The sequence below is a fragment of the Cnephaeus nilssonii genome (genome assembly GCF_951640355.1).
Source record: "Cnephaeus nilssonii genome assembly, chromosome: 12".
NCBI classification, from domain to species: Eukaryota; Metazoa; Chordata; class Mammalia; order Chiroptera; family Vespertilionidae; genus Cnephaeus; species Cnephaeus nilssonii.
This window is the reverse complement of record NC_137083.1, coordinates 40,418,648-40,445,533: the sequence shown is the minus strand read 5'-3', so window position 1 is coordinate 40,445,533 and position 26,886 is coordinate 40,418,648. Positions and strand designations below refer to the sequence as shown.

Here is a 26,886-nt window from a genome sequence, read left to right as displayed (position 1 = left end):
ATTTACTGAAAGTTTCTATGTAACCTTACTTGGCCTCACTCTTCCTCAAAACTGTTTCTCATCTCAATACCTTACTGTACCCTCTGTGTCTCATGTCTCCAAAATGTCCAGTTTTCACCTCAGGGAAGATGCACTCTGGCTGCACTGGGGGCCGGGTGTATGGAGAGGGAGCCCTGGCTCCGTCCAGATGAGCTCTGTGTGTTCAGCAGCATCCCCATCCCCACCCCTGACACCTCCCCAGCCTTTGGCTGTGCTGCTGAGGGTCTGGAGTTCCAGGGTGGACAGTTTCTGGTCAGGGTCTTATTTCTGTGATCATTGAGCTGCTTATGTTCTTCCTAGTTGTTGTCTCCTCCATTCACTTTGTTTTATAAATATTGTTGAATTTCTTGTTCCTTGATTTTAACTTTCCAATCATCTTTGAAGTAGGTGACTGGAACAGACTGTGATTAGTGTAATAACTTTTTAAAAGAAACATACATTTATTAACGTGGAGATCTTAATCCAGAAATCTTTTGGAGCATTAAAAGTTCTAATTTGTATCTGTGTTTCTTTGCCTTTGTCTGTTGTATCTGCCTTTCTTAGTTATATTTAAATCATAACCACACTTTAGCATATTTCTGGATGTCTTCTTTTAGAGCTGGTACTGACTCCCTTCTTACAGCCTTGATTCTTAACCATGTGTGTGTATCAATCTCCTAGTGCCATGTGCCCAAGCTACATTCCAGATCTACTGAGTCAGAATCTCATGTTGTTGTTTAAAAAAAAAAAGCTTCTATATGATTACAATATATAGTCCTTTTTAAGAACTGTTGTGTCATGGCTTCTAAAATTTAAATTTTCCATGGCATTTTGTATCCTGCCAGAAACAAATTCCAAATTTTTCATTCAAGGGTGTACAAATCTGGTCCCAACCTTTTTTTCCTGGTATTTCTGCCAATATTCTCCTGATCTACCTTGTATAGGTCAGCAACACTGGACAAGCCCTTTCCAGCTGCCATGCCTGTGCTCATTCATTCAGTTCCTCTTGCTTCAAAAGCCCTTTCCCAGATAGAACTTTTTCTTACTCATAGATTAACCTCAGTTGTCCCTTTCTCTAAGCAAGCATTTCTTGGAACTCAATTAGTCAGAGAGAACATTTCCGCCTTTCTGCGTGTTTTTTTCTTGTCATTGTATCCCGTTGTCTTATAACAGTGCCAGAAACTGTATACCTATAATAAATGTTGAGTTAATTAAGGAAGTAATGTTTTCAAGCTACTGTCTGCCTTGTTTTCTATCATTTGCATACCTCTCTGATCTAATCTGTTGGACCCCTGGTTCCATGAATGAAGACCCATATTTTACTCATTTTAGCAATTAAAATAGTGTTTGGTAAACACTATCTCTGTACTTGGGTTCTGAAGCAGAATTTGGAACTGTAGGGTAGAATCATAAAATTTATGACACAAAGAAAGGAGAGAATGTGAGTCTCTGAGTTCTCTTGTACAGAAATTGGTGGGATACTCAGCCTGGTAGATTACTTTGGTCCCTGGCCCTGCCAGAGAGATGGACTTGGTATTTCAGGACAGTCTTAAGTTGGCAGATAAACTTGCTCTGACAGTATTGTGTCATCTGTGAATGAAAGAGTAATTTGCAGTATTGTGTTTCATGGGTGCTAGTCTCAGCACCAACATAGGCTTTGAATTTCTCTTCCACCTTAGGTAAGGCTCTTTTTATATTCTGTTCTAAAGCTTTTGTTTTATCACCTGTTCAGTACTGCCCTTGAAAGGTAGTATGTAGTTTAAAACTAGGCCATAAAGATCAGGACTGAATTTTTCATGTGTTATATTATCAATGATTTGAGGAGGGGTTTTTAAAAAAAAATATTTTATTGATTTTTTACAGAGAGGAAGGGAGAGGGATAGAAAGCCAGAAATATCGATGAGAGAGAAACATCTATCAGCTGCCCCCTGCACACCCTCTACTGGGGACATGCCTGCAACCAAGGCACATGCCCCTGACCGGAATCGAACCTGGGACCCCTCAGTCCGCAGGCCGACACTCTATCCACTGAGCCAAACCGGTCAGGGCTGCAGGGTTTTATATTTGATAGTTAAAAGTATTGGACCTTAACCAATTGGAGTATGATGACAGCATGTATTAAGAACAGCTCACAGGGGAAAACTCACTAGTGGCTATAATGGTCTTTTTTTGAGTTAGATTTATTAACTTATAATTTACATAAATAAAAATTCACCAATTTTAAGTATACAATTCCATGAGTTGTGACTACACATACCTGGTGTAACCACAATCACAAGGTAACATTTGATCAGCACCCAAAGTTCCCTTATAGTCAGTACCCTCCGCCCACTCCTTAGCACCTGGCAACCATTGATCATTCCATCACTGTAGTTTTGCCGTTTTTTTCCTTTTAAAGTTTTCATTTATTTTAGAGAGAGAGGAAGGGAGGAGGTGGGGGGGAGAGAGAGAGAGAGAGAGAGAGAGAAAGAAACATTGATGAGAGAAATATCAATGAAAGAGAGAAATATCGATTCATTGCCTTCCATATGCACCCTGATCGGGGACCGAACCCGAAACCTGGGCATGTGCTCTCTGACTGGGAATTGAATTGGTGACCTTTCTGTGCATAGGATGATGCTCAACCCACTGGGCCACACCAGCCAGGGCAGCTTTGCCTTTTTTAAATGGACACATATACTGTGTAGACATTTGTGTTTGACTTCTTTTACTCAGCACAATGCTTTTGCCTTCATTCATATTGTATTTATTATTTGTTTTCTTGTTATTGTTGAATAGTTAATACATTGTTTAACTACAGTTTATCCTTTTTACCATAATTTTTTTGGAAAGCTTGAAACTGGCACATTGTCTAAAGATTTTTTCGACACCTAATATGTGAGCTCTACATGATCATGATTTTTCTTGTTTTAAAAGCTTGTTAAAGTCAAATAAAGATTTCATTTAAGGACTTGTATGTAATGGTTATAGTGGTTACATGTGCATGTAGAGTCATTTCTCAGTATCGGGGGATTGGTTCCAGGACCCCGTGGATACCAAAATCTGAGGATGCTCAAGTCTCTTATATGTAAAACTAGAGGCCAGGTGCACGAAATTTGTGCACGTGGGGGAGGGGCAGGGCTGTGGGCGGGGGGTCCCTCAGCCCGGCCTGAGCCCTCTCGCAGTCCGAGACCCCTTGCTCCTTACTGCCCACCTCCTTGCTGCTCCTTACCATTCGGCTCGCTGTTTCTTAGTGCTGCCGTGGAGGTGGGAATGGTTTCCGCCACAGCCACTGTGCTCACCACCTGTGAGCTCAGCTTCTGGCTGAGTGGCGCTCCCACAGGGGGAGCGCACTGACCACCAGGGGGCAGCTCCTGCGTTGAGCGTCTGCCCCCTGGTGGTCAGTGCGCATCATAGTGACTGGTCGTTCTGCCTTTTGGTTGATTTACATATTAGAGTTTTATTATGTAGGATAGGATGGTATACAACAATGCATATAATAGTAATGTTTCTTAAAGCATAGGCTTTGGACTCCTGCATGAGAATCTCCTGGGGTGCTTATCAAACATGCAGATTCTGGGCCTTCTCTCAGGCTTAGTGAATCACACTCTATGATCGGAGAAGTCTGAAGTAGATACAAGCCCCACAGAGGAGTCCTCTCATGTCAGTGGGTGTGCTTCCTAAATGTTTCTTTTTCAAACTCACCTCCATTGTCTGCCGTCTACCACCTACCCTGCTCTCCACTGAGTGCTAGTGCAGCCGGAGACTTAGTCCCATGGGAATGTTGGGTCTCAGAAGTATTTCACTGCTTCCAATTGCTGTCTAGTAGGGCAAGCTTCCTTCTGGCTCTCCACTCTGTAGGTGTGTGAGTTTGAACATGTTATTCACCCCTGTTCCTCATTATCCTCATCTGTGAAAACGGGGTCAACAATAGTACTTACCTCACAGTTGTCTGAGGAGCTGAGTTAATATGAGTAGAGTGCTCAGAATAGTACTTATATTGAAGAGTTTGCTTTTACAAATATTGTTATTTTAAATAGTGTATTTATTGCCAGCTGGAGCTACTCATGCAGTGTTTGTTCTGATTTACTTATGTTGACCAGTTTGTTATGAATCACCATTTTCTCTTATAATTTAGACCTTAATCATTTTCTGTCTTCCTGAAATATAGAAGTTTATAAAGAAACATTTATAAAAAAGTTTATAAGAAATTCAGAAGAAGTTTGTGAATGGTAAACTTAAGTTTTTGTTGGTTTTAAAGTATTTTTATTTGCTTAATGTATATGTATTTTCCTTAGCCAGATACATAGCTGAGAGTATCAGTTATAGGTCCTCAGTACTATAGTGATTTTAAACTCCAATTGTTCGACTTTCATTCTTTCTTTTGAGAGGCCCAGTGATAGTGGAATTGTCATTCTTGTATAGAAAAATCCGGTTGTTCCCCCTCCAATCCCCTGTTTTTTCTATTTACTTTGGAGTTCTTCAGTTTTACTGTACTGAGTATTTCTCTTTATCTGGCATATTTCATGATCTCAGAATTTGAGACACATGTTTTTCATCAATTCTTGGCAGTTCTTGGCTATAGTAAATCTCATTCTCTACTTCAGTTCTCAATCTTTTTCTTTTCATATTTTCACCTCTTTATCCTTCTGTGCTGCATCCTAGATGATTTCTTCAGATCAGTCTTACAGTCTCTTATTTGTTGTCTAATCAACACATTTTAAGTCTTTTTTTTCTTGCTCAGGCTTCAGTTTTCATTTCTATCAAAATTATCATATTTATTTTATAGTCTATATTTCATAATACTAGTACCTTTACTGACTGCCTACCACATACATATCACACTCTTGAGTTTTACTAGAGGCCCAAAGAAGTTGTCACTGGCTGGAGTTTTCATGGATTTTTAACCGATATTTTTGCTGCTTATTAATTTCTTGGGACTTGCTCAGAGGGTGAAGTTTCCTTGTTTATTTGGTGATATGAAAAAACATGGTTAAATCACATTTGCCTGCTCTCAACTGCTTAGATTCCCAAGGAGCTCTGATTGAGAGTGTATTTCTCCTAAGAGGGTTTGCTTTTACTTCTTCCAGGATCTGTGGGTTGGAAGTGGCCCAGAAACACTTAAATTAATTTCTTGGCTTGCCGGGGCCGGGGGGGGGGGGGGGGGGGGGAAGTTCTCATTATTATATGTAAAACCATAATAAATTCAAATGCTAACTCTGCTTGAGGGGAAGCTTGATTTAGAAAATTCTTAGGGCAGATTTCCCCTTCTTCTCCATCTGAGGTACAAGTCTGACTCCCTGGTTGGCCCTGGGTGTCTGGTGCCTTAGTGGAGCCTGTCCTTGGACACCAATTCACTTACTTGGACTCTGACCTGCTCTCATCTTACTCTTGAGCTCACCCTCATTGGGATTGGATTTGGTGCTTCCAGAATCTTTCTCATTTCCTTAGAAAATGTTTTCCTAATGTCTCTGCAGGTAGCCACCAATCTCTGAAAATAGCCATTCTTAAAAGAATAATACTAATGTGTTTCAGCTTCTTTGAAAAACTATGTACACAAGTCGTATAATAAGGTGGGCATTAGTGCTCATTGAAACAACAATCTCAAAAAAATTAAGCTGTTTAAAATTTAAGAATATGGCCCTAGCTGGTTTGGCTCAGTGGATAGAGTGTCGGCCTGCATACCAAAGGGTCCCGGGTTCGATTCTGGTCAAGGGCATGTACCTCCGTTGCAGGCTGCTCCCCGGCCCAAGCTCTGACCGGGGTTTGTGCAGGAGGCAACCAATTGATGTGTTTCTCTCACGTCAATGTTTCTCTTTGTCTTTCCTCTCTTCCACTCTCCCTAAAAACTAATGGGAAAATATCCTCAGGTAAGGATTAACAACAACAAAAATAATCAGTTAAAAAATAAAATAAAATTTAAGAATATGGATGAATGAAATTTGAAAGTTTCAAAGAGGCAGAATATGTTGCAGAGGAATAATAAATCTTCAGGTGACCAAAACTCTGTGCCAGCAATTACAAGTTTTGTTAAGATTGGAACAGTTTTGTTGTGTAACACCCTTTGTGTGAAACCCTAGTTCACAAGAAATTCTTTGAAGACTGGGCTTAACTTTGGGCTTGTCAAAAAAAGACCTCGTTAGAACAAGTCATACATTATTAGAGAAATTTTATTAAGCAATCTACTTTCTTGTTAAGTTTTTAAAAATCCATATTAGATATACTTTTCTTCAAAGATGTTTAACAGCAGTACCACCCATGTTGTCATATTGCCTTATGGGAAATAGGTGATAATGAACATAGAGATCCTTGTGAAACTTAAATTTCTTAGCTAAAATAGGTGGGTTTAGAAACAGAGGGTTGGGAGTTAGGAATGATGTTGACACTCAGAAGGCCAGAGAGAGCCAGAGGTCTATCCGTATTATGTGTGATCTATTATGGTATACTCATTAGTCATAACTGGAGCCCTGAGGAAACAGATTCATTGTAACCACACCAGGATGGAAAGATGAGGATTAACCTTTATTGACTGCCTACCACGTGCACATCATACTCTTGAGTTTTACTAGAGGCCCAAAGAAGTTGTCACTGGCTGGAGTTTTCATGGATTTTTAAGCGACGGAACTAGTATTCAAACCTAACTAATAGCCTTTCTACTAGAAATTTGCATGTTGTTTGTATTTTGACTTTTATTCTAGCTCTCTAGTCCCAAAAATAGAGTTAGGTGTGTCTTGTTATATCCTAGGCCAGCGATTTTCAACCAGTGTGTCCCAAGAATTTTAAAAAAGATTCAGTACCTGACTATTTAGTGAGGGGCACTGACCTCTTTTCTCTTAGATCAGTGGTCGGCAAACTGCAGCTTTCGAGCCACATGTGGCTCTTTGGCCCCTTGAGTGTGGCTCTTCCACAAAATACCACGTGCGGGTGCTCACATACAGTGCGATTGAAACTTAGTGGCCCATGCGCAGAAGTCGGTTTTCGGCTCTCAAAAGAAATTTCAGTCGTTGTACTGTTGATATTTGGCTCTGTTGACTAATGAGTTTGCCGACCACTGCCTTAGATTGTCATACCAAAAAATGACAACAGCCCTAGCCCGTTTGGCTCAGTGGTTGGAGTGTTGGCCCACAGACTGAAGGGTTGTGGGTTTGATTCCTGCGACCCTTCAGTCTGTGGGTTTGTGTGGGAGGCAACCAATCAATGTGTCTCTCACATTGATGTTTCTCTCTCTGTCTCTCCCCCTCCCTTCTGCTCTCTAAAAGTCAATGGGGAAAAAATATCCCTGGGTTAATATTAACAAAACAAAAGAAAATAAAACAAAAAGACAACAGAACAGTAGGTGCCCAGTGTGAATGAATCAAAAATTATATCTAATTTTTTGTCAGATCAGCAAAAATTATATTTTTTGGTCTGCTGCAGAATTTTAGTAGTTTGTTTGCCATGAGATGAAAAAAATTGAAAATTGCGGTCCTAGACAGTTTACTTTGTTGTTGTTTAGTAAATTCTCCCTAGGTGCTGTGGGAGATGGGGTTTGGGGGTTATAGATAGGAGCCACTTTCCCAGCAGGTATTTTCTCTCATTTTCCTTTTCTGTCTTTAGAAATTAAGTTATTTCAGTACTCATACACATGGTACTAAATTTAAAAAGTATGATCACCAGTCATTGAGTTTGTTTTCCTGAAGAGCGCTATTATTGTCAGTTTTCTTACTGCTCCCTAGAGATACACTATGAACATGATGCACATGTTTTGTGTGTCTGTAAAACAAATGATACGTGCCATACACAAATGCTCTGTGTCTTTGTATTCATTGGTGGTATATCCTTTATATTAATACATAGAGAACGGCCTCTTTTGTGTAACAACTTTATTGACAAAAAATCCAATTTCGTATAATTTGCCCATTTAAATGTACAATTCACAGGTTTTTTTTCAGTATACTTACATAGTTGTGCAGCCCTCACCAACTACCTAATTTTAGAATATTTTCATGACCTGCAAAAGGAATTCTGTACACCCGAATAGTCACCTCCATTTCTTCCCACCCTCTTAGCTATAAGCATCTATTAATCAGCTTTTTGCCTATTCTGGGAATTATATAGTGTAATAGAATCATATAGTATGATCTTTAGTGGCTTCTTTGATTTACCATAATATTTTCAAGGATCATCCATGTTGTAGCATCTGTCAGTACTTCATTACTTTTTATTTTTATTTTCATTGTTGAGTAATATTCCGTAATATGGATTGGCCACCTTTTTATTTATATACTAGAGGCCCGGTGCACAGCTTCGTGCACTGGTGGGGTCCTTTGGCCTGGCCTGCAGGGGTCAGGCCAAAACCAGCCCGGCGCACGGATTTGTCCAAGGCGTGTCCGGCCTGTCTCACCCAGTCCTGATGGGGGTCAGCTGGCTGGGGAGGGACCACGGGAAGTTAGCCAGCAGGGGAGGGACCGTGGAGAGCTCCAGGGCGTGTCCGGCCATCTCGCCCAGTCCCCATCAGCTGGACCCAGCAGCAAGCTAACCTACCAGTCAGAGCGTCTGCCCCCTGGTGGTCAGCGAGCATCATAGTGACTGGTTGAACGGTGGAACAAATGGTCGGACACTTAGCATATTAGGCTTTTATTATATAGGACTAGTAGCCTGGTGCATGGATTCATGCACATTGAAAGGAAATTAACTAGAAGAAATATATTAATGTCACTATTCACTCTTTCTTTATAATAGAAGTGTCAGAGATGAAAGAAAATTAGTAAAATGTATATGGAAATAATATATAAATTGATTAATAAATAATAACATGGCCCTAACTGGTTTGGCTCAGTGGATAGAGCATCGGCCTGCGGACTGAAGGGTTCCAGGTTCAATTCTGGTTAAGGGCATGTACCTTGGTTGTGGGCACATCCCCCGTGGGGGTGTGCAGGAGGCAGCTGATCGATGTTTCTCTCTCATCTCATCGATGTTCCTGGCTCTATCCCTCTCCCTTCCTCTCTGTAAAAATCAATAAAATATGTTAAAAATAAATAAATAATAACATGATATAACAACAACAAAGACATGATATAAAAACAACAAAAACACGATAGAAATACAACAAAAACATGATATAAAAACAACTGATAAAAACATGACTGATAAATTGATTAAACTTATTCTAATATCTCCCTGTATACCACACATTAAGAGAAAAACACTTTTGCCCTGGCCGGCTTGGCTCAGTGGATAGAGCGTCGGCCTGCGGACTGAAGGGTCCCAGGTTCGATTCCAGCCAGGGGCACATGCCTAGGTTGCGGGCTCGATCCCCAGTGGGGGGCATGCAGGAGGGGGCCGACCGGTGGTTCTCTCACATCACTGATGTTTCTCTCTCTCTCTCTCTCTCTCTCTCTCTCTCTCTCCTTCTCCCTTCCTCTCTGAAATCAATAAAGAAATTTAAAAAAAAAAAAAGAGTAAAAACACTTTTAGAGTGCTTGACTAATTTCCTTTGTGATGAAGTATTTACCATTTTAATGTCACATGCTCTTCGAACTTGAGAGAAAGCAACATATAACTGACCATGTCCGAAAACGGGTTCAGGTAGGAATATTCCTACTCTGTCTAAAGTTTGTCCTTGTGATTTATTAATAGTCATTGCAAATGCTGGCATCACAGGAAACTGTCTTCGAATTAATTTAAATGTGAGGCCAGTGTCAGACGGGGACAAATCAGTTCTTGGAATCAGAACAACCTCTCCCTTCCACAGATCCTGTTAATACTTCAGCTTCGATTATGTTAGGTTGCAGTCTTTTGATAATAAATCTAGTACCATTACAAAGACCCCATTTACTATTAAGATTTCTCAGTAGCATGATGATTGCACCTACTTCAATTTTAACTTATGACATGGCATTCCAGAAGGAGTAATACTATTAAGAAATTTGATGGGAGCTTTATATGTATCACGCATGTGCGAGTCAACGTTTATTTTTCAATTGCCAGTGTGCATCATATGTACTGGTCGATTGGTCGGACAGTCAGATGTACGTATGGTTGGTCTCTTAGCCTTTTATATATATGGATTCCTTAGTTAATGGGCATTTGGATTGTTTCTACTTTTGGCTATTATGGCTAAATGCTATGAACATTTATGTACAAGTTTTTATTTTGGTATATGTTTTCATTTCTCTTGGTTATAGATTTTATAGTGGAATTGTTGGTAACTGTTTAACCCTTTGAGACACTATCTCAAGTTTTCCAAAATGATTGCACAATTTTTCTTTTTCATAAGCAGTGTATAAGCATTCTAATTTTTCCATGTCCTTGCCAAAACTTACCTGTCTTTTTTATTATTGCCATCCTAGTGGGTGTGAAGTGGTATCTCATTATGGTTTTGATATTTTATTTTTCTGATGGCTAATGGTGTACATCTTTTCTGGTATATATAGTTTTAGCTTTTAACATTTAGGTCTGTGAACTATAAATTTATGTGTATGGTCTTAATTAAGAGTCCAGTTTTATTCTTCTGTATGTGGATATTAAGTTGTACCATTACCATTTGTTGAAAACACTATTCTTTTCCCACTGAATGGCCTTGGCACCATTGTAAAAAAAATCTGTTGACGGTAGTGTGTGTGAGCATTTATTTCTGGATCTTCAATTCCCATTGATCTGTATACCCATCCTTATGCAGTACCACATTGTCTTGATTACTGTAACTTTGTAGTAAGTTTTGAAGTCAGGAAGTGTGAGTTTTCCAATTTTTTTCTTTTTCAAGATTGTTTTGGCAATTCTGGGCCTTTGCATTTCCACACGAATTTTAGGAATGGCTTGTCTTTTTCTCTAAAGAAGCCACAGGTATTTTGATAGGTAGTGAATTGAATCTGTAAGTCACTTTGGGACATACTATCTTTTTTTGTTGTTGATGTTAATCCTCACCAGAGGATATTTTTCCTTTGATTTTTTGGGAGAGTGGAAGAGAGAGGGAAAGACAGAAACATTGATGTGAGAGAAACACATCATCGATTGGTTGCCTCCTGCACAAGCCCCTGTTTATAATTTTACAACTTACTTTAAAACTTGCAATAGTGAGCTGTATAGAAAAATGTTTGAAAGTCTTCAGTTAATCTTATTTATTTTTAAAAGTAATGGTATACTCGAATAGGTTAATGCTGCTAAAATATAGCCCTGAGCAGTGCTATCCAATAGAACTTTCTGTGATTATAAAAATGAACTGTGTCTGCACTGCTCATACCATAGCCACCAGCTGCCTGTGGCTGTTGAGCACTTGAAATGAGGCTACAGTGACTGAAGAACTGAATTTTAAGTTTTATTTAGTTTTAATTAATTTGGCCAGTGGTCACTGTATCATATAATTATATAATTATAGTTGCTTTTAGATTTGAAATTTGTGGAGGTTTACAGAAGCCTGGTCCAGAGGGGTACATTTTGCATTATTTCCGGAGGAGCATGAGGCAATCATTAGTGGTTATAGGAAGTTTCATCAACATAGACGTCTCAGTAATTAGTTCTTTTTTTGTGCAGTATAACCTGCACCCATCTGTCTTCTGATAGCCTACAAACAGAGCTTTTAGATAGATAGAAACACATATGGTCCTTAGTTTGCTAGATCTTTGTTTTATGGCCAAAGCATCTTTAAAAGAATTTTTATTTACTTATTGATTTCAGAGAGAAAGAGGAAGAGAGAAAGAAAAAGGGTTTTTGTGGTTCCACTTATTTATGCATTCATTGATTGATTCTTGTATGTGCCCTGACTAGGGATTGAACCTGCAACTGTGGTGTATCGGTACGATGTTCAAACCAACTGAGCTACTTGGGGTAGGCACTAGTTCTTTTTATATGTATATCTCATCCTAACGTAAAAGGTTGGCTTACATGAGGTTTTATACATGTATTTCTCTAAAACCTGTATTTGAAATTCATGAATTGATATTGGTGTTTATCATATGAATCATTGCCTGTGCAGCTTAAGCCCGCAGTCTAGATTTTGTTGGTGGCTTGAATAACCTTGTACTTTGGCTCTGAAGGAGGCTCTGCCCTTGGCCCTTTCATTCCTCATTTCTCCTGGGCACTCAAACATGATTGGAAAGGCTAACAGCTGCTTGCATATGACCGTGCTTGTATTTGCAGCCCAAACCTTTATTTTTCAGCTATGGTATTTCTACACTGCTGGGCGTGCCACATCCTCCTCAAACTCAGATCAGCTTAAAACAGAAGTTATGTTTTCTCTGAAAACCCTTCCTCCTCCTCTTGCTTTTGTTCTCTGTCCTAATTAATGATAACACTATATCACTACCACAAATCTAGAAGACAAGCACCCACCTCCAGCAAATGAACTACCAGGCTCTGAGTTCAGGCTTTTATCTCCTTCCTAGCCTCCTCACTAGCTTCCCTGCTTCTGGCTTATTTATATCCTTTCTACACGTTCTGCACAACAGTTTCATATGTTCTTTACAGAAATCAAGTCTAGTCCTAAAATGGCATTTCAGTAGCTTCTGCTTGCCTTCAGGATAGAGCCCAAACTCCTTGAAACTGTGGGTCATTCCTTTGTGAACTGACTGCTGCTGAATGTCTTACTGTCTCCAGGCATCAGGCAATTGGAGGCCTTCATGCTTCTGGTCACCTTGTTTCCTGGGCTTTGTGTTTACTGGCATTTCTGTCCTCTTTACATCTCTTGGTGCTGTGCTCTTTTGTGCCCTGGTCCACTTCCGGGTATTTAAGTAGACACTATTCTGAGTGTTTGTGAAGTCAGTGGGTGTCATTTTCATGCCTTAGAGCTCTTTAGTTTAAACTTTTCTGTCGATCTTTCTTTCTCCCTTTGAGTAGTAGTAACATTTGCTGCTGGGTCTCCATAACTATTTTATAAAGTACTAGGGGCCCAGTGCACGAATTCATGCACCTTGAAAGGGAACTGGTGGCTGCGAAGCTGTGGTGGGCACAGGGGCGGGTCTCAGCCCCTCCTGCGTGTCCCCACCTAGCCCTTCCCGCCACGGCGTCCGGTCCCCTGTCTGCCGCAGCCCTACTCCCGCTGTTGCTGCTTCCACATGCTGATGGCACTGGCTCCACTCACATCCACTGATGGCATGGAGCGATTGAGGCTGGTGCCAGCAGCAGATGAGAGCGGGGCCGGCGCCTTCAGTGTATTCGAGCAGTGGCTGCTGCCCTGATCGCCTCTCAGGAGCAGGGGGAGGTGGATAAGCCCTTAAGGGTGATCGGGTGCGAGCGGGGCCGGTGCCGGCAGCAGGTGTGAGCGCCGGGTGGGGCCACGGCATGTGGGAGCAAAGAATTTTCAGTAACTACCAGAGACTCACCCCTATGACAGCGACCGGTGCCCCGCCTTGGTCTGGTGCCCCCACTCACCTGCTCCACCATCCTGCTGCAGCCATGCCAGCAGTGTTCCGCGCATGCCCCCTGGTTGACAGTGCACGCCAATATCGACCGTTTGTTTGGTTGTTCCGCCGTTCGGTCTATTTGCATATTAGCCTCTTATTATATAGGAGGATTAACAGTACCAATGGTATAAGATATAGCCATGTCATATATGTGTTGTTAGGAGAGTAAGCTGTCAGCTCCTTTATTGTCTGAAATGTAGATCAGTTGGGAAGCATGTCTGGTTTAGTTACATCTTCACTAACTTTTAATTGGCTATGTTCCATATTCTAAAAAACAATGCAGTTTTAGAAACTAGGAAAGTCTAAAATTCCTGTCATTCTGTTGGAATTTGGGGAATACTTAAAAAAAATTTTTTTTTTACCTTCTTGTGCCCAAAAGAGATTTGTGTCTCAATCCTGATTACCTAGCTTCTTAATTCCTCTGGCCAATTCAGTTATTAAAAACCCAAACCGAGATCTCACTGCTGAGGCCAGAATCTGCTAATTTAACACAAACTACTGTTTTACTTACTTAGAACTTGATATCTGTATTTATTTTCTATTGCTGCGTAATAAATTACCACACATTTAGCAGGTTAAACCAGTACCCATTATTTCACAGTTGTGTGGGTCAGAAATTAGGGCTGCACAGCGTGGCTATTTATTAACTAGATAGAAATGAAGCTGATGCTGGATGCTACAGTTCTCATTTAGGGCTCAAAGCTGTCTTCCAAGATCACTTGTCATCGACAGATCTAATTTCTTTCATGAAAGTCCTTGCTATCCAGCCCTGGCCTGGTAGCTCAGTTGGTTAGACCATTGTCCCATACACCAAGGTTGTGGGTTCCATCTTCGGTAAGGGCACATAAAAGAAGCAACCAATGAATGCGTAAATAAGGGGAACAACAAATTTACTTTATTTCTTTTTCTCCCTCCTCTCCTTCCTTTCTCCCTTCCTCTCTCTATCAAATCAATAAATACATTAAAAAAAGAAAAAGAAAAAAGAAAGTCCTTGCTATCCTTAGCTATTGTCTGGGGCCCGTTCCCACTCCTAGAACCAACTTGCTATGTGGCCCTAATGAGCGGGCAGTTCACACATGGATGTTTGCTTTCATCCAGGCCAGCTGGAGCACATGTCTTTGACTTCTGTCACCAGTCTGAGAAAACCCTCTATTTTTAAAAGGTTCATGTGGTTAGGTCAGGCTCACCCAGTGTAGCTGCCCTTTTGCCATATAACAGTATAATTATGAGAGTGATATGACATTCACAGGGTCTGGTCTACCCACACTAAGAAGAACAGGGAGTTAATTATACAGGGCGAAGATCATTAGGGTTCATTTTAGAATTCTGCCTACTGCAAGCAGACACTTCACATTTAGGTTTGATTTACACAAAATTTGGAAATTCTCTTTTCATTAGAGAGAAATGCAATAAATCATTATGGCTTTTTCCTCCCTAGCTGCATGGCTGTACCTAGTGTTAGAGCAAGCCTTTTCAGATAAGCTATTTTGAGAGGAAATATATATTAATTAATTGATTCTATCCTTAAGTAGAAATGCCAAGATTATATATTTCTCAGGTTAACAGTTACCACCAAGAGTGGGGGAAGGAGGGAGGGAGAGAGGGAGAAAGAGAGTGAGTTCTAGATGAGGTGGTGGACATGTGGAAGAAATAAAAAGAAATTAGTTTATATGAATGTCCCTAGAATACTACCTGAAGTGATTCATTTGGAACTCCTTTTCTTTTATTTTTGGTTAAATATTAATTGAATGAATGAATTTCTTGTGTCATTGCCATTTAGGCTGTTAATAAAGGAAAGTACTTTTTCCCCTGCTAAATGTGAAGTTTACGTGTCCCTTTCTCTGCTTGAAAGAAATAGCAGTGGGAAGGGAATCAGAACTCCCATTGGACTGCCATGACAATTTAGAGCCGATGATGCATGCATTTTGTTAGGGCTGTTTAGGTTTTCCTCCCTTTTTTGATAGAGTAAATGTATACCAGAGATACAGTATGAAGTAGATAAGAATGATAAAATAATCTTAGTAATATATATTTAAAGAAAAATATTTTGTGGCCTTTTTTAAATTGCAATTTTATGCTAGCCTGATTTGGGGTATTGATTAGTTGTGTTTTATGGGGGATAAAATAAATATAGGTCTTTGTGAAAAATATAAACAACTAGTTGGAATTTCGCTTTCTAAATTTTTCATTCCAGTAGCTGAGGTGGTATATTTCTTGTTACCTGAGAATATGTTCCCAAACTTGTGCCTTGTATAAACTTTGGTCAATTAGTTTGTCAGTCTATTTTTTACAGAACTACATACTATTTTCACTGTGAATATGGTTGAGGCAGTTGTAAAGGAGACTCTGTGCATATAGATTTCTTAAATCTAAATGTAGATATTGCTATTTTTTTCTTGGAAACATACACTTTATAAAGGTATAAAGTGGACATTAAAATAACACAGTTGTATAGGCTTTTGCTTTTTAAAAACAGCCTTTTGAGGTATAATCCACCTACCATACAACTTGCATGTTTAAAGTGTACAATGCTTTTTTTAGTATGTTCATGATGTTTTGTAACCTTCACCACATTAGAACATTTTAATCTCTCTTAAAGAAACTCTGTACCTATTAATAGACACTTCCCGTTTCTCTCCTTTTTCCCCATACCCCCAGCCCTAAGCAAGCACTGAGTTATTCTGTTTCTATAAATTTGCCTATTCTGAACATCTTCTATAATAAAGAGCTATTATGCAAATAGTCATCACGCTATCATGCCGTAACTGCTCAGACACTCAACACTGGGGAGAGAGGAATGGGGACCAGCCAGGCACAAATGAGCTCGCGGGGACCAGCCAGGCTGCAGCCCGGGAGACAAGCTGCCCACCCCGCGGTCCCAGGCGCCAGCGGCTGCGCCTGCACCTGGGCCTGTGGCCTGGGAGAGGAACAAGCTGCCCACCTCGCGATCCCGGGCACCAGCGGCTGGGACTGCGGCCCAGGAGAAGGATAAGCCACCCACCCTGCGGTCCTGGGCTCTTGCGTCTGCACCTGCAGCCCGGGAGAGGGACAAGCCGCCCGCCCCACAGTCCCGTGTGCCTGCGGCTGTGGCCCAGGTGAAGTAGCCCACCCACGGTCCTCTGCGGCTGCGGCTGGCCTGGGCGAAGCCGGCCTGGGTCCTGGGTGCCTGCGGCCGGCCAGAGGGAGGGAAGCCCAGGTCCCGGATGCCTGCGGCCGGCCGGAGGAGCGAATTCTGGGTCCCAGGTGTGGGGCAAGGTAGAGGCGGTTAGGGGCGATCAGGCCAGCAGAGGAGCAATTAGGGGCGATCAGGCAGGCAGGCAGAGGGGTTAGGGGCAATCAGGCAGACAGGCAGGCAGGCGAGCGGTTAGGAGCCAGTGGTCCCGGATTACAAGAGGCAGTCGGACATCCTCTGAGGGTTCCCGGATTGGAGTGGTGCAGGCCGGGCTGAGGCCACCCCCCGCACGAATTTTGTGCACCAGACCTCTAGTCGATAATAATAAAAGCATAATAAGCTAATTAGACCGGACATACTTCCAGATGAAGCTGGGGCTGTGAGGGAAGCCCGGGTCCCGGGTGCCTACCAGCAGTCAGAGGGAAGCATGGGTCCCTGGTGCTAGAGGGAAGCTGGTGCCGGCAGCCAGGGGAAGGAAGGCCTACTCTTGCACGAATTTCAGCATTGGGCCTCTAGTTTCAATATAAAATGGAATCATATATTGTGGTCTTTTATGACTGGCATTTTCACTTAGTCTAATGTTTTCAAGGGTGATCCATGTTGTAACATGGATCAGTACTTCATTCCTTTTTATTGCCGAATAATAATGCTTTGCAAGGATATACCACTTTTATGTATCAGTTGATGCACATTTGGGTTGTTTCTGCTTTATGTCTGTTATGAATAATGTTGTTATGAATATTTTTGAACAATATTTTGTGAGGACATAAGGGGTAGCAAAGGTAGGTTTACAGTTGTTTGTACGAAAAAGAGACAACACTAAAAGATGAATGATAAGTAAGGATACAAAATAATAAGACAAATAATACAATAATATAATAATAATACAAGAATAAACTGTGTTTCGTATACTCACAACTATAAACCTACTTTTGCCCACCCTGTATGTTTTCACTTCTTTTGGGTATACTATCTAATAATAGACAAATATGCAAATGGACCATACCTCCGACACGCCCACAAGGCACGCCCACCATCCAATCAGAGGGAGTATGCAAATTAACCCAAACCAAGATGGCTACAGCCACAGAGAGCAAGGTTTCCTAGGTAACAGAGGAAGCCAAGCTTTCCGCCTGCCCTGGCGAGGCCTAAGCCTCCACTCAAGCTACAAAGTTTCAATTATAGAAGGTAAACAAATTCAAACAAATGGCGGCAGAATGGAGCTTGAGAGAGCAGGCCAGGGTTGCTCCCGGCAACAGGGGAAGCAAAGCTTTCCACACACCCTGGCTGGGCCCACCCGCTTAAGGCAACAAAGTTTCAATTATAACCCCAACACAAATGGCTACCAGCCTTGAAGGGAGCCCCAGGCTTGGCTCTGCTCCAGGCTACAAAGTTTCAATTGTAGAAGGAAAATAAATTCCAGATACCAGTGCCTCCGCTTGCATTGCCAGGGGGCGTTGCCGGCCTGCAAACCACCACAGGCCCCTCGCTCAGGCTGCCCCACACCCCAAGGGAACCCCCACCTGATCCGGGACACCCTTCAGGGCAAACCAGCTGGCCCCCACCCCTGTACCAGGCCTTTATCCTATCTAATAAAAGAGTAATATACAGATTGATCATCACTGCAACACACAATATAGCTGCCCCCATGTGGTCAAAGATCCTGCCCCCATGTGGACACAAGATGGCCACCACAAGATGGCCAGCAGGAGAGGGCAGTTGGGAGGCACCCGGCCTGCAAGGGAGGGCAGTTGAGAAGGACCAGGCCTGCAAGGGAGGGCAGTTGTAGGTGATCAACCCTGCAGGAGAGGGCAGTTAGGGGTGACCAGGCCGGCAGAGGAGGGAAGTTGGGGGCAAACAGACTGGCAGCAGAGTGGTTAGGGGGTGATCAGGCTGGCAGGCAGAAGCGGTTAGGGGCAATCAGGAAGGCAGGCAGGCAAGCAGTTGGGAGCCAGCAGTCCTGGATTGTGAGAGGGATGTCCGACTAAACGGGCAGTTGGACATCCCTCAAGGGGTCCCAGATTGGAGAGGGTACAGGCTGGACTGAGGGACAACCCCACTCCGTGCAAGAATTTCGTGCACTAGGCCTCTAGTATACCTAGAAGTGGAATTGGGTCATATGGTAACTATAAATTCAAACTTTTTAGGAACTGCAAGATATTCCAAAAGAGTAGTGTCACATTAAACCTTGCTGTGACGTATGAGGGTTCCAACTTCTTCATCCTTGACAGTGGTGTCTCATCACTGATTTCCATTTCCCAAATGACTGATGATATTGAACATCTTTTCATGTGCTTATTGGTCATTTGTATATCTTCTTTGGAGAAATGTCTATTTTAGTCCTTTTAAAAATTTTAAATGGGTTTGTTTTTTATTGTTGTAAGAGTTCTTTTTATATTCTAGATACAAGTCCCTTATAAGTTGTATGATTTGCAGATATTTTCTTCCATTCTGTGGGCTGTCTTTACTTTCTTTTTAAAAAAAATATTTTTATTGATTTCAGGGAGGAAGGGAGATTGAGAGAGAAATAGAAACATCAGTGATGAGAGAGAAGCATTGATTGGCTGCCCCCCACTTGGGATCAGACCCACAAACTGGGTATGTGCCCTGACTGGGAATTGAACCATGACCTCCTAGTTCACAGGAGGTAATGTTTTCAAGGGTGATCCACACAGGCCAGGATGTCTTTCTTGATGATGCCCTTTGAAGCACAAAAGTTCATAATTTTGATCAAATCTAGTTTTGTTTCTTTATTTTTAATTTTTATATTTTTAAATATATCTTTATTGATGTCAGAAAGGAAGTCAAAGGGAGGGAGAAATAAAAACATCAATGATGAGAGAGAGAATCATTGATCCTCTGCCGCGTGCATGCCCCCTACTGGGGATCAAGCCCACAACCCAGGCATGTTCCCTGAACAGGAATCGAACCATGACCTCCTGGTTCATGGATCAACCCTCAACCACTGAGCCAAGCTGGCTGGACTAGTTTATACCTTTTTAAATTGCTCATGCTTTTAGTGTCATAGCTACCATTGTCTAACCTGTAAAGTGATGAAAATTTACTTATGTGTTTTTTTTTCCTGCAAGGTTTATAGTTTCTGTTCCTTTATTTAGGTCTTGAACTAATTTTGAATCATTATGTGTGTGTGCTTAGTTGGTTGGAGCATGGACCTGATGAGCCAAGGTTGCAGGTGTCAACCAGTGAATGTGTGGATGGGTGGAGCAGGAGGTCAATGTTTGTTTCTCTCTCTCTCTCTCTTCCTCCCCCTCCTTCTCTCTCCCCCTCCCCCTTCTCTCTCAGGTCAATAAATATATTTAAAAAAAACCAATTCAGTGGATATAGATATAGATATAGATATATGGTAGGGTTACAACTTTAGTTTTTTGCATACTGATATGCATTTTTCCCAGTACAGTTGAAAAGATTAGTCTTTCACCATTTAATTGTGTTGGCACCTTGTAAAAAATATTTGTGGGTTCTCCTGCTATGATGTCTTAAATGCTTTTAGTAATTCTTACATAAGATAACTTCTTAAAGATTGATTAAATATATTTTATAAGTACGTACTTGGTAAGATAACCTGTCATCTCTTGGTTTTTAAACGGTTGAGATTTAATCAGGCTTTGAAGTACTATAGAAGCTCCCAGAAACCACTTTGAAGAAGCCAGCCTTAAAGATGGTGTGGCATTGTTCTCTCGCATACATCTTCCCTAATACAGATTTACTTGCGTTTCTCCTGTGCGGTAGGCAGTAACAAGGATGGATGGGATGAACAAAAATCGGTGATTGGGATTATAACATTTGACATTACATTGTATTGAATCTTACTAGGATGAATTGAGTGATTTGAGAGTTGACGATAACTGATGTGAAGCAGATTAGGAGCAGAAGCCTTGGAAAAAATCATCATCACTGGTGTGACCAGGTGTCTCCGATTTCTAAGGCCAAGCTTTTCCTTTGGTATCAGTGGATCTGAAGGGGTTAGAGTAGTGCTATCCAGAAGTATAGTGTGAGCCTCCAGAGTGTTCTAGTAGCCACATTAATAAAAGTAAAAAGAATCAGGTGAATTAAAATTTAACAAGATATTCTATTATATCTAGAACATTATTTTAACACTAGTAGCCCGTTTGCACGAAGATTCATGCAATAGACCTTCATTCACCTGGCTGCCTGCACCAGTTTTCTGCCGGCACCGGGGACCCAGGCCTTGGCTGTGGCCACCGCCTTCTGCCTTTTTCAGGGTCGGGGCTTGGCCCCGGGCGGTGGCCTTGGGCTCAGCGGCACCCAGCATCCCTGCTACCGATCGCAGGAGCCGACCCCCAGTGGTTTCCTGCGATCCGTGCAGGCTCCCCACTGGTGCCCAAGGCCGGGAAAGCCTCGGGCTCCGCCACACCCCAACGTCCCTGCAACGGTTTCCTGGTGGGCGTGGTTGGTGGGCGTGGCTTGGGCGTAGCGAAGGTGCGGTCAATTTGCTTATTTGTCTATTATAAGGTAAGATAATACATATGAAATTATTAATAATTTTGCATTTTTTCTTAGAAATTCAATACACATTTTATAGTCAGAGACTATCTCAGTTGGGACTAGCCACATTTCAATTGCTCAGTACCCACATGTGGCCAGTGGCTACTGTATTGGACAGCACAGTTCTAGATGTTTTGATATAATAACCAGTTGAAATATTGCATCAGCATTACTCACCTTCCTGTGCACTTCAAGGTACCCTGACTCATCCCTTTGACTTGATACATGAGGCTTTGGGGGGAGCTTTTTCCTGACTGTTCAATGTGGCCCTCACTGGTGGGAAAAGTGCCTGCTCGCTGAGACAAGAGGGTCTGGGAATTTTGTTAAGCAACACGGGCAACTCACTAAATGGGTAAAGAATAATATTACTTTACTAATCCTCACATGAGGATTTTTTTCCATTGCTTTTCAGAGAGAGGGGAGGGTGGGAGGGAGGGAAGGAGAGAGAGAGAGAGAGAGAGGGGGGGGGAGAGAGAGAGAGAGAGACATCGATGTGAAAGAGACATATTGACTGGTTGTCTCCAGCATGCACCCCAACCCAGGGCAAGGAGGGAATCTGAAACCCAGGTACTTGCCCTTGACCTGGAATGGAACCTGAGACCCTTTGGTGTGGAGCCGACACTAACCATTGAGCAATAACCAGCCAGGGCCTACTTTTACATCGATGTTTCCCTTTCTCTCTCCTTCTCTCTGTTTCTGTCTCCAAAAAATCAGTAAGAACATATTTTTTAAAAACCTACAAATAGAAAACACTACTAGTGTGCTGGTTCTCAAATGGGCATGATTTTGCCCGGGTGAATTGGTCAGTGCTGGGACACATTTTTGATGGTGACAACTGGGGGGTGGGGTGTGTGTGCTACTGATGTGGGATGCTGATAGCATCTTACAGTGTACGAAACAGCCCCATAATGATGAAGTATGTGGCCCACATGTCGGTAGTGTTGAGCAAATATGCCCCACACTGGTAGGTAGAGCAAGGCCCTTCAGTTCTGCTTTCATTAGTTGTTACATGGTTTCTGCAGAGAATATAACATGTTTTCTTATTTTAAATTTAGAGTCTCTTCATCTTTTCATATAAAATTTTTTAGGACGAAATAGCCAGCCTTCAGAGTATTTCTGGCAGTCCGTTTGTCAGGTAGATAGATTCTGCCCACACCCCTGAAGGCCTGAAGGATATGTCTTCCCTCCTCTTCCCTCCGGGGAAGCGGGAAAGCTGTTGCTGGTCCTCTCCTGCTTCCCCTTCTCCAGGCCTCTCTCTTGCCTGGATGTTCTACGTTCAGTTAAGGGCATGTCTGCTAAAAAGAGAACAAGGATTTGCAAGGCTGCTAGAATGATGATTGTACTTCTTCTACAAGGTCTGCTGGAATTTGTGGTTGTGTTCTGGCAGTGATTTGGGTGTTTGGCTGTGATTATTCCTTTTCATTTCTCCATCACTGGTTCAGGAGAGAAGGAGGGAGGGAAGAAGGGAGGGAGGGAGATTTTTACATTCATTAGTTGCTTCTTGTATGTGCCCTGATTGATGCTCTAATCAACTGAGTTACCTGGCCAGGCTGGCTTATAAATATTTTTTTGTTAGTATCTAGTCATACTTACCAGTATTGCCTTTAAGGTTACTAATCTTCATCCCACCCCTTCCTCATGACTGCTGGTGCCTCTGCTGCCTTCCCCCCTCCACCCCCACGTTGCCTGTGGCAGTTTGAGTTTTTGGTGGCAAGCCACATAAATGAACTGCAGCTAATTTAGGCTAAAGGCACTATAGTAAGGGCTATTTAGAGACTTTTAGATTGGCAAGAATTTAGAGGTACACCTTAGAAAGGGGCAGCGGTCAGGGCAACTCCTCTGTTCTTGCCTCTTCCTACCAGCCAGGTATAAACTTGCACCCTGTGACAGTCGACCTTCTCAAGGTTCCAGGGCTCAGGAGTGAACTTTGGTTCTGTGCCCTGGGCTGTGTACTACAGTGAGGACCTGAACCAGCCTTCCATTGTCCAGGGAGTAGCAGTGTCTCAAGATGAAAGGGAGCATGAGTATTGTCAGGCCAAAAAAATAGCAGTTGTCTACCCATCAGTGCCTAGGGCAGTGATGGCGAACCTATGACAACCGTGTCAGCACTGACACGCGTAGCCATTTTTGATGACAAGGGGCCGCTGAGGCGGCCGCGGATGAAACATTTGCTGCTCCTGAGGATGAAACATTTGCGAAATGTTTTTTCCTCAAAGTGACACACTACCCGAGTTATACTCAGTTTTTTGGTGAAATTTGACACACCAAGCTCAAAAGGTTGCCCATCACTGGCCTAGGGAGTTCCCCTTGCTCCCCATTTCACCCTACTGAAATGGCTTCTGGGAACACATCTGTCAGCCTATCCCTCTATCCCCACACAGCTGTGGCCACCTCAGGGAGAGCAGTGGTGGTCCTATTGTTAGGGCAGCTTGCAGCTTACATGACAGATGTGCTTCTGGCATCCAGGTTGAGACTTCAGGTTCACATTTTCCCATTGGTACATGGTTAGAAATAGCAGTTAAATTTTATAGTAACTGAAAGCTTGATTTCATAGAATTGCTTTATGAATGCTTTCCTTTTACCATAAATAAATGTATTTAATATGTCCTTGAGTTATCCTAGATATCTGAATGTTTACAGCTCTAACCTCTCAAGCTTTCGTGTGTGTGTGTGTGTGTGTGTGTGTATTATAGGCTTGGCTATTTTTTGTAAAACAGTATACTATACGTCATTTAGGTTTTTTTTGTGACAGAACCAGTTAGTACAGACTGTATTTGTATTTTATTGATAGTGGGCGTTTTTTTTATTTAAATAAATCTTTATTGTTCAGACTATTACAATTGTTTCTCCTTTTTTCCCCCCAGATCTCCCCATCACCCGGTTCCCTCCCCCAACCCCCGTTGTCCTTATCCATAGGTGTATGATTTTTGTCCAGTCTCTTCCCATACCCCCCACACAGACACCCCTTTCCCCCTGAGAATTATCAATCCACTCCCATTCTATGCCTCTGGTTCTATTATGTTGACCAGTTTATTCTGTTCCTCAGATTTTGAATTCACTTGATTTTTAGAATCACTTGTTGATAGATATTTGTTGTTCATAATTTTTATCTTTACTTTTTTCTTCTTTTTTCTCTTTTTAAAGAATACCTTTCAGCATTTCATATAATACTGGTTTGGTGGTGATGAACTCCTTTAGCTTTTTCTTATCTGTGAAGCTCTTTATCTGCCCTTCAATTCTGAATGATAACTTTGCTGGGTAGAGTAGTCTTGGTTGTAGGTTATTGCTATTCATCACTTTGAATATTTCTTGCCATTCCCGTCTGGCCTGCATAGTTTCTGTTGAGAAATCAGCTGACAGTCGTATGGGTGCTCCCTTGTAGGTAACTAACTGTTTTTCTCTTGCTGCTTGTAAGATTCTCTCTTTGTCTTTTGCCCTTGGCATTTTAATTATGATGTGTCTTGGTGTGGTCCTCTTTGGATTCCTCTTATTTGGGGTTCTGTGCACTTCCTGAACTTGTATGTCTATTTCTTTCACCAGGTGGGGGAAGTTTTCTGTCATTATTTCTTCAAATAGGTTTTTAGTATCTTGCTCTCTCTCTTCTGGCACCCCAAAAATTCGGATATTGGTACGCTTAAAGCCATCCTGGAGGCTCCTTATGCTATCCTCACACTTTTGGATTCTTATTCTTCTTTTTTCTTTCTTTTTTTTTTTTTTTTTGGATTCTTCTTTCTTTCCGCCTCTCTGGTTGGGTGTTTTTTTCTTCCTCATATTCCAGATCTTTGGTTTGACTCTTCGGGTGCGGTGGTCTACTCTGTATATTCTTTATTTCAGACAGTGTATGCATAATTTCTGACTGGTCCTTTTCCATTTTTTTGGTATTCTCATTAAGGTCCTTGAAGGTCTCTTCAAGTTTCTCAGCGGTTTTTAGAAGATTCTTGAGTAACCTTATAAATATGGTTCTGAACACTGTGTCGTCCATTAGTTTGCTTTCATCTATCTCTCCTACTTGTGACATACTGCCATGTCTCCACATTTTGGCTGCCTCTGTGTTGATGGAGTGGCTTTGTGTGGTCGGTGATCTATAGGGGCTGGTAGCTCAGCTTCCCCAATCACCCTAGGTGGTCGCTCTTGGTACTCCCCTTTGTGGGCTGAGTGGAAAGTCTTGATGTAGTTAAAAGCCCTGATTGCTGTTGGTACACTGGGAGGAATTGACCTCCGGTCCAATTGGTTGTGAGGGCCTGCTGTGTCTATAACAGAAGAATTGCTGTGCTGGAGACACAGTAGGGCTTTGGTGCTCACTGAGTCTGCCTCTTGAATGTGTCCCTTATGAGAGTGGTTGAGGTCTGGTGTCGTCCACACCAACAGAAAAGTCACTCTCACTCTCCGACTGATGGCTGAGAGTCCCGTAGGTGTCTGGGTCCCCGACGTGTCCCCAGAAACTGGAGTTCAGAGTGGTTGGGATTGTTGGTATCACTGGCGGGAGTTGATCTCCAAGCCAGTTGGCTGTGAGGATCAGCAGTGTCTCTGCTGGGAGAGCTTCTGTGCTCAGCTTGGATGGGGCGGAGTCTCAGAGTGGCGCAGACAAGCTTTGGTTTCCCGTCTGCTCCGCCCTTAGAGGGGCGGTTTCTCCGTGCCCGAATTAATGGCTGCGCGCCTCTGAGAGAAGGCAGCTTTCGAGCCTCTCCCGCTGCCTAACAGACCAGTTTCTCCCCAGCTGGGGCTGGATTTCGGTGCAGACCGGAGGTTTTGTTTTTCTCCCGAACCAGAAATCCAGTCACTGGGAGGGCTGTGCTTAGCTTGGATGGGGCGGAGTCTCAGGGTGGCGCAGACAAACTTGGTTTCCGTCCGCGCTGCCCTAAGAGGGCAGGTTTCTCCGTGCCCGAATTAATGGCTGCGCGCCTCTGAGAGAAGGCAGCTTTTGAGCCTCGTCCGCTGCCAAACAGACCAGTTTCTCCCCGACCGCAGCTGGATTTCAGTGCAGTCGTGAGGTTTTGTTTTTCTCCCAAACGAGAAAGCTAGCCACGCAGCATCTGCTGCCCTCCCTCTCCAAGCCAGCCGCGTATTCAGCCGCCCGCCCTTTCCGCACTCACGGATCTCCGCACCTCCACAGCTCCTGAGGCTCAGTGTCCCCCTCTCTTTTTTTCTCTAGTTGAAGGTTTTCCACTCTGCCAGCTTTCCGGTGGTTCTGGACGGTGTGCGCTCTGTTTTCCAGTTGTAGTTTCAAAATTGTTATGGTAGGCAACAGTTAGGTGTTTACCTTATGCCGCCATCTTGGTTTCTCGGGCGTTTTCTTTAATTTCCAGTTTGGGCAGTGTTCTTGATAAACAAGGTTGATAGATAACTGAATTCCTTAATGAAAATAACCATATATCAGTCTATTTTAGTCACTTAAAAAATACACTTTTATTGATTCTAGAGAGGAAGGGAGAGGAAGAGAGAGATAGAAACATCAATGATGTGAGAGAATCATTGATTGGCTGCCTCCTGAACACCCCTACTTGGGATCTAGCCCGCAACCTGGGCATGTGCCCTGACCGGAATGGAACCGTGACCTCCTGGTTCATAGGTTGATTCTCAACCACTGAGCCAAGTAGGCCAGGTTATTTTAGTCACCTTTTGTGAGTTATCCAGGATATCTAACCATACTCCTACTATTTCTGTGGGAAAAGAAACTCTGATTTTAAAATAATGGAAAATAAGCCCCTTTATAAGTTCAGGACTACTTTCACATGTCTTTTTATAATCTCTGTGGGATGTGTTTGTATATAATGGGGAGGTACTCTTTTATTTCACTCATATTTTATAATA

At 42.5% G+C, this 26,886-nt stretch overlaps 1 protein-coding gene across 5 annotated transcripts in view; it reads left to right on the top strand.

Moving 5' to 3' along the window:
* Positions 1–26,886, top strand: part of SRPK2 (SRSF protein kinase 2) — a 243,726-nt gene that overhangs the window by 138,604 nt on the left and 78,236 nt on the right. The gene's annotated exons all lie outside the window — the stretch shown is intronic.